This window comes from Triticum aestivum, chromosome 1B (assembly GCF_018294505.1).
Source record: "Triticum aestivum cultivar Chinese Spring chromosome 1B, IWGSC CS RefSeq v2.1, whole genome shotgun sequence".
Classification (NCBI taxonomy): domain Eukaryota; kingdom Viridiplantae; phylum Streptophyta; class Magnoliopsida; order Poales; family Poaceae; genus Triticum; species Triticum aestivum.
The window spans coordinates 241,523,794-241,532,608 of NC_057795.1; the positions used below are offsets into that span (position 1 = coordinate 241,523,794).

The window sequence follows — 8,815 nt, forward strand, 5'->3', positions numbered from 1 at the left end:
CCCAATTTTATTTTTGTGTTTTTTTGGTTCTGTTTTTTAATAAAGAAACATTATTACTTCTATAGTAATTGTGTTTTGGTGTTTTAATTAGTGTTTGAGCGAAGTAAGACCTTTGGGATACTTTGGTATATCGTTGATTTGATCTTGCTGAAAAATAGAAACTTTTGCGCTCATTGCCAGAATTTTATAAAATCACAGAAGCGTGATAAAATCCTGAATTTTTTACACAAGATTTACATAGGAATTGCCTCCGTTTTCCTAAGTTTTCAGAATATTTGGAGTTACAGAAGTATACAAAGTTTACAGATTACTACAGACTATTCTATTTTTGACATATTCTGTTTTCTATGTGTTGTTTGCTTATTTTGATGAATCTATGGGTAGTATCGGGAGGTATGATCCATAAAGAAGTTGGAATACAGTGAATGCAAAACCAATATAAATATAGAATGAGTGAACAACAATACCTAAAGTGGTGATTTATTTTATTAGGCTAACGGATCTCATGAGTTTTGATTTGAGTTTTGTGTTGTGAAGTTTTAAAGTTTTGGATAAAGATTAGATGGACTATGGAATAAGGAGTGGCAAGAACCTAAGCTTGGGGATGCCCAAGGCACCCCAAGGTAATATTAAAGGACAACCAAGTATCTAAGCTTGGGGATGCCCCGGATGGCATCCCCACTTTCATATTTGTTCCATCGGTAAATTTACTTGAGGCTATATTTTATTCTTCACATGATATGTGTTTTGCTTGGAGCATCTTGTATGATATGATTCTTTGCTTTTTAGTTTTCCACAATCATCCTTGTTGTATACACCGTTTGAGAAGGACACACATGAATCATGAATTTATTAGAATACTCTATGTGCTTCACTTATATCTTTTGAGCTAGGCAGTTTTGCTCGAGTACTTCACTTATATCTTTTTAGAGCACAGTGGTGACTTTATTTTATAGAAATTGTTGAACTCTCTTGCTTCACTTATATTATTTTGAGAGTCTTTAAACAGCATGGTAATTTTCTGAGGGTATGAATTTAGTCCTAATATGTTGGGCATCCAAGAGGGATATAATAAAAACTTTCATATAAGAGCATTGAATAGTATGAGAAGTTTGATTCCTTGCATTTGTTTTGAGATATAAAGATGGTGATATTAGAATCATGCTAGTGAGTAATTGTGGATTGGTAGAAATACTTGTGTTAAAGTTTGTGATTCTCGTAGCATGCATGTATGGTGAACCGTTATGTGATGAATTCGGAGCATGCTTTATTTTTTTATTGTCTTCCTTCTGAGTGGCGCTCGAGGATGAGCGATAGTCTTTTCCTACCAATCTATCTCCCTAGGAGCATGCGTGTAGTAGTTTGTTTTGATGGCTAATAGACTTTTGCAGTAAGTATGTGAGATCTTTAGAGTCCATGGATTATACGCACTCTCACCTTTCCACCATTGCTAGCCTCTCTAGTGCCGCGCAACCTTCGCCGGTACCATACACCCACCATATACCTTCCTCAAAATAGCCACAATACCTACTATTATTGCATTTCCATGGACATTTTGAGATATATTGCCATGCAACTTCCACCGTTCCGTTTATTATGACATGCACCATCATTGTCATATTGCTTTGCATGATTAGGTTGTTTCCATAGTATTTGTGGCAAGGCCATCGTTCATATTTTTTATATATCACTACAAGAAACCTGTTATTACGTGACGGATTTCTGATGACCTTCTTAGAAATCGTCACCGATGATGACGGTTTTCTACTATCCGTCATGGAAACCGTCGTGGATCAATAGAATGTGACTGCCCACCTAAGAAGGTAGCCCTTTTATGATGGACATGATGGACTGTCATGAAAACTGTCACAAATCAACTTACTCGGTCAAGCCATTCGATTTTTTATACATTATCCAGGCCATCACCGATGACTCCTACTGATGTGTAGTGTGTGGCTGGTGGGTTGGCCCATATGTCAGTTGAATGTAGTCAACAGTATATATGCATATATAAAAATAAAAAGCGGACGCGCCAGAAGTTTCGAGAGCACGCGTGGACGTGCAAAATTTTAAGTCGCTGACACGAGCGGTGGCAAAAATTTCGAGCCAGCCTATTTAATCCAAAGTCCGCACCCATCTAACCCTAACCCCCATTCTCTCCTCCGTTCCCTCAGCCGCCACAGCCGTCACTCCCGATTCGGGCGATTCCGACGGATATTGCTGGGGTGGAGCACACCAGCGAGCTCTCCTTGCTCGGATCCATCCTTCCCTCCGGCAAGATTTCCCCCTCTCGACCTCAACTGCTTGCCCAAAACCACTTCTCATGCTAGGGTTTCGGCATCCGGCATCGCCTTCGTCGTCGACCCTTCTACGACCGCTTATGGCGCCTCTTCTCCGTCGTCTACAGCGCCCCCACGCGCGCCCTCGCTTCCTGATGGTCCACCTCGAGCAGGGCAGCACGGAGGACCTCATCCCGTAGGATCCATGGACGCGGCGCACCTTGCAGCTGCCCGTCCCTGAACACCGTGGCTTGTCCTGCTCGACGACAGCTGCGGCGAGCGCGTGTGCTGCTCCTCATCCTCAAACTCCAAGGAGAAGCGCCAGTACAACATAAGCACGCCCCGCCCCTGAACAATGGCCATGGCGCTAGGTAAGGTTGTGCTTTTGTGCCTATACTGCCGTTAGTAATCATTTGATGGGACAAATTGCTTGTGCTGGATGTGGTTAGTTTGTAGCTTGATAATCTTATTTTTAATTTTGGGGAAAAATTGCTGCTTGTGCTATCAAATATGCACCTTAATCTATTATTGGGTATGCCAAATATTATCAAAATCAGTTTCTGTATTTGTTTCTACACATGGACAAAATACTCTTTTAACAAACAGTACGACTAATTGCTGACGCGCCATGCTTATCTGCCTATAGGGTTCTGCGACAGCCAGCTAACTAGTGCGCCATACTTATCTGCCTAATCGGCTGATTGGGGGTTCTGTTGGGTTGACAACTAGGTAACAACATGGGGTTCTGCTGTGCTTTCTTTTCCGCTGATTTTGTGTATGATTTGGGTCAGGACTTGTTAATTCTAGCTAGGCGAATTTTATGATGAATTCATGCTGAAAATCCACGGTCAATCCTCTGACTGTATTTATATCAGCTTCCAACATTAATCTTATTATTATATTGTCCAAGTCTGAATGTCGGATTGTGCCTGTAGAAATACTACAAACTTGTACTAGAACTAAGGGAAAATGATTTTGGCAAAAGATAAGTTATTGTCTTCCATCTGTCTAACTTCCAACAACAAAAAATAGAAACGCCATAAGATCTAATACCACTGTTCTTCTTTACATGAATTTCAATCACATTGTGTACATATATCAGCTTCACACCCTTTTTTTTCAAATGGATTACACCTTGTTATCGTTCACGATAAAGCTCCTCAAAACAATATATATCACCTTTGGTCGATATAAATCACTCTTTTTGGTGCCATGCTTTGTATGGGCCCCTGTTTTCTAGTTCGCCTCGGGCCCCTGAGATCTCATAACCAGCCTTGATTGCCAGCATACTTGATTGAGGATGCAATTCCTCCTTTCCATTTTTAAGAAGCTAATGTAATTTCTGATAAGTACTTTTGCTATAGTGCTAGTGCATAACACCAGGATTTTACATTACATTTTTATTATGATACCGTTGCAAATGAAATGGCTTCGATAATAGACAACTGCTTGCTAATTGTACTGGTACAAACAAGATCTCCATATCCACAAGGTTGGCCAACTGATCAGCACCAAGTTCACACCCTCATAGGTATCTAGTACTTGTGCTACTTTTTATTGGCCGGTGTTAGTTGCTATCAAGTAGGCCGGTGTTAGTTGCTATGAAGTAGCTAACTATAGCCAACTCTGGATGCTTAGCCTCTAGTTATAAGGATTACCTACTGCTGCTTTTGCCACCTCTTATGTTCCCTGAATGAATGTTTATGCTGCTATCTAGCATTTCACTTTTGTTTCTTGATTTCTTGGATAATGTTTTTCTCTTTCTTGAGAATCATCATATTGGAAAGGCTGCTTGTGTTGTCAAATATGAACTTTTTATTAGGGTTGATTTCTGTGCTACTAATGCCTATTGCCTTCTCCACCCATCCAGCGGTGTACAGGACGCCCTCCTCGAAGCGGCCATCCCCGACGAGCTCTCTTCGCCGGAGGAGATGGAGCAGCAAGTCCAGCACCCGCTTGGTCCCTGTGTCCTATCTCGCGTGGACAAGCTCACCAATGGCTGCGTCTTCCTTCCCTCCTAGCGTGGTGAGATTCTCCCATCTCCCGACTTTACCCCCAAATCTGGATGACACTTGCAATCTGAATACAAATCATGTTTTGGTTCAGTTTAGATGTGGATTCAGTTTCTGAGATGTGAGTTTGATTAGTTACAGATGGTTTTGTGAGTTTGAATGCAAATCATGTTTTTTATATATGTCACTCTTGATCATAGCACATCCCGGTACACCGCCAGAGACATTCATATAGAGTCATATTTTATTCTAGTATCGAGTTGTAATTCTTGAGTTGTAAGTAAATAAAAGTGTGATGATCATCATTATTAGAGCATTGTCCCATGTGAGGAAAGGATGATGGAAGCTATTATTCCCTCACAAGTTGGGATGAGTCTATAGACTTTATAAAGAAATAAAAGAGTCCAAACAAGTCCAAACAAAAAAATGAGAGAAAAGAGAGAAGGGACAATGTTACTATCCTTTTTCCACACTTCTGTTTCAAAGTAGCACCATGTTCTTCATGATAGAGAGTCTCCTATTTGTTGAATTTCATATATTCAAATGAGGGGCTTCCTCAAATTTCCCTAGGTCTTCATGAGCAAGCAAGTTGGATGCACACCCACTTAGTTTGTTTTTGAGCTTTCATACACTTATAGCTCTAGTGCATCCGTTGCATGGCAATCCCTACTCACTCGTGTTGATACCTATTGATGGGCATCTCCATAGCCCATTAATACGCCTAGTTGATGTGAGACTTTCTCCTTCTTTTTTGTCCCACCATATTCTATTCCACCTATAGTGCTATATCCATGGCTCGCGCTCATGTATTGCGTGAAAGTTGAAAAAGATTGAGAACACCAAAAGTATGACACAATTGCTTGGCTTTTCATCGGGGTTGTGCATAATAAAATACTTTGTATGATGAAGATGGAGCATAGCCAGACCATATGATTTTGTAGGGATAACTTTCTTTTGCCATGTTATTTTGAGAAGACATGATTGCTTTATTAGTATACTTGAAGTATTATTGTTTTATGTCAATATTAAACTTTTGTTTTGAATCTTATGGATCTCAATATTTATCCACAATAAATAAGATTACATGGATAAATATGTTAGGTAGCACTCCACATTAAAAATTCTATTTTTATCATTTACCTTCTTGAGGACGAGTAGGAATTAAGCTTGGGGATGCTTGATACGTCTCCAACGTATCTATTATTTTTGATTGTTCCATGCTATTTTATTATCTGTTTTGGATGTTTTATATGCCATTTTATACTATTTTTGGGACTAACCTATTAACCTAGAGCCCAGTTGTTTCCTTTTTTTAAGTTTTACAAAAAAGAATACCAAACGGAGTCCGGACGGAATAAAACTTTGGCGATGGTTTTTCTTGGACGAGAAGACATCCGGAGGACTTGGAGAAGGGGCCAAAAGGTTCCCGAGGAGGCCACAAGCCTCCTAGGCGCGCCCTAGGGGGTGCCCTAAGGGCTTGTGGACCCCTCGGGAGTCCTCCAACCCTAATCTTTGAACTTTAAATTCCCAAATATTCCCCCAACATTAGAAGATTCCACCAAAATACTTTTCCGCCGCCGCAAGCCTCTGTTCCCATGAGATCCCATCTTTGGGCCTTTTCCAACACCTCGCTGGAGGGGGATTCGATCACGGAGGGCCTCTACATCAACCTTACTGCCCTTCCGATGAAGTATGAGTAGTTTACCACAGACCTACGGGTCCATAACTAGTAGCTACATGGATCCTTCTGTGCCTTTGATATTCAATACAATGTTCTCCTTGATGTTCTTGGAGTTCTATCCGATGTAATATTCTTTTGCACTATGTTTGTCGAGACCCGATGAATTGTGGATTTATGATCAGATTATCTATGAATATTATTTGAGTCTTCTCTGAACTCTTTTATGCAGGATTAAATATCTTTGTATTTCTTTTCGAATTATTGGTTTGGTTTGGCCAACTAGATTGGTTTTTCTTGCAACAGGAGAGGTGCTTAGTTTTGGGTTTAATCTTTTGGTGTGCTCACCCAGTGACATAGTAGGGGTAGTGAGGAACCTATTGTATTGTTGGCATCAAGGATAAAAAGATGGGATTTTCATCATATTGCTTGAGTTTATCCCTCTACATCATGTCATCTTACTTAAGGCGTTTTCATCATAACTTTGCGCTTTTCTATTAATTGCTCAACAATAATTTATTCACCCACCATATGTTTTCTTTCAAGAGAGAAGCCTCTCGTGAAACCTATGGCCCACGGGTATATTTTCCATCATATATTTTTCGATCTATAAACCAAAAAACCCAAAAAAACCTTGCTGAAATTTATTTATATTTACTTTAGTTTGCTCTTTTATTTATCTTTTATAACTATCTCTATTAGATCTCACTCTTGTTCATGACCGTGAAGGGATTGACAACCCCTTTTTCACGTTGTGTGCAATGTTTGTTAGTTTGTGCAGGTGCATAGATTGGATACTTGCTTGTGCCTCCTACTGGATTGATACCTTGGTTCTAAAATGAGGAAAATACTTATCACTACTTTTTTGTATCACCCTTTCCTCTTAAAGGGAAAAATCAACGCAAGCTCAAGAAGTAGCAGCGCCGCAACTAGCAAACCAAGGTGGAGGATTGGTGAGGCCTCGTAGAGGAATGAACAAGAGCCTGGGAAGATGCGCCAGAGTTTTAGGGTGCGATGTGGTCGTGATTCGTGCGCGACAGCATAGCCAACCTTGGGAGGTGGGAGCAGGAGGTCCCATTGGTGCTAGTTTGACTTTTGTCAGGACCCCGACTCAATGGCACACCGATCTAGCATGTAACACCTCATATCACATTGCGGCCTCACGCACGGTATTCCCACGGGTGTCGCCTTACTAGGCCCGGGACCATTTGCGCCTTTTGGCACACGTATATGATAGTGTCGCTAGCATCCATATGACAAGGAGCCCGGGCTGACATGGCTAGTCGTGAACCCAAAGTTGCACTAACTTACAGGACAGGCATACATGACCCAGCAACGAACGTGTCGGTCATCAGCGAGTGAATCCGGGCTGTAGCAACTGGGCTAGCAGGACTTCGGTAAACCGGGCTATAGCAGGCTAACAGGACTCCGGTAGACACCGCGTGACATTTCCCCAAAGAAACAGACACTGGAACGAAGAAGGACACATGCCGGCCAGCCTAAGTGTTCCGGAGCAGTAGCAAGCTACCAAGGCTCAATGGAAGCACTAGGAGACATTGCCCGGTAAGAGAGGCTACCAAGGATAAACAACTAGATAGTCAGATCCCACACATACCAAGCCTTTCAATAACATACACACAATATGCTCGATATGTGCAAATACAACATGGCATCACAACATGACTCTACAACTCAAGTATTTATTCAATAGGCTCCGAGGAGCGAGATATTACAAACATGGGTCTCATGACCCAACATTCAGAGCATACAAGTCAAAGCACAAGCAGAAGCTTAACATGTCTGAGAACAGACAACTAAAATGAAAAAGGCTGACAAGCCTGACTATCTACCAGATCCTGTCGAGGGCACAAGATCGTAGCTGAGGTAACAAGGTAAACGTCGAAGTCCACGTAACACTACTAGTGAGGCTGAAGTCTCTCTGCAAAAACATAAAATAGGCAAACGTGAGTACAAATGTACCCAGCAAGACTTACATCAGAACTAACTACATATGCATCATTGTCAACAAAGGGGATGGTGGAGTTTAACTGCAGCAAGCCAGCTTTGACTTGGTGGCTAACCTGAACTACTACTGCAAGTAACTCTTTTGAGGTGGCGCACACGAGTCCACATATTCACCATATCAATACACCACTATGGATCCGCTCCCGTCTCCCTATGAGAACGCCATCAATAGCACTCACATTTATCTTGCACATTTTAGAGTATCCACTTTCACTTGTCTATGAACTGTACAGGCAACCCAGAAGTCCTTTTCCGCGGACACGGCTATTCAAATAGATCATATTAACCCTGCAGGGGTGTACTTCTTCACACACGCTCTTGCCACTTACCGCCATGTACACCTCGTGTATCTCGGCAACCTTCAAGTGGAAGCCTGGCGAGGGAGTTGGCCACGACCTGACTAACCACACAAGTCTCTCATCCAGGTTTAGCGCCTATTCGGGTTCCATCCGCAAGGAGATCCGGCTGGGGTGTCGCTCACGGCCCCAAACGATGTGTGCAGGGTTCCCAAGCCCACCATCCGGGTGCCACTTGGTACACCAGGCCACTGTGCCTAGTCTGTCCCAAGCCCACCTGTACCGGGTGCCACTTGGTAGACTACTAACACTACCTACAAGCACCAGAAACTAGTTGCAACTCCTGGATAGAGATCAAGTTGATTAATAAGTCGAGAGAGCTTGGAGTGCCCGGAGCCCAATGTGTGGTAGTTATTGTTCATGGATCACAAACACAGAACTCAGTTCCTGAGGACGGTTTCAATGAGACAACCCACCATGTAATCCTACATGGCCTCTCACCGCTACCTTTACCAAATCGTGTTC

The 8,815-nt window shown here is 42.1% G+C and overlaps 1 long non-coding RNA gene across 1 annotated transcript; it reads left to right on the forward strand.

Moving 5' to 3' along the window:
* The first annotated feature begins 2,163 nt into the window (after positions 1-2,163).
* Positions 2,164-5,000, forward strand: LOC123089856 (uncharacterized). Its single transcript, XR_006442402.1, has 3 exons — positions 2,164-2,650; positions 2,926-3,008; positions 4,150-5,000. It is a non-coding gene; the product is annotated as an uncharacterized lncRNA (long non-coding RNA).
* Positions 5,001-8,815: the final 3,815 nt, after the last annotated feature.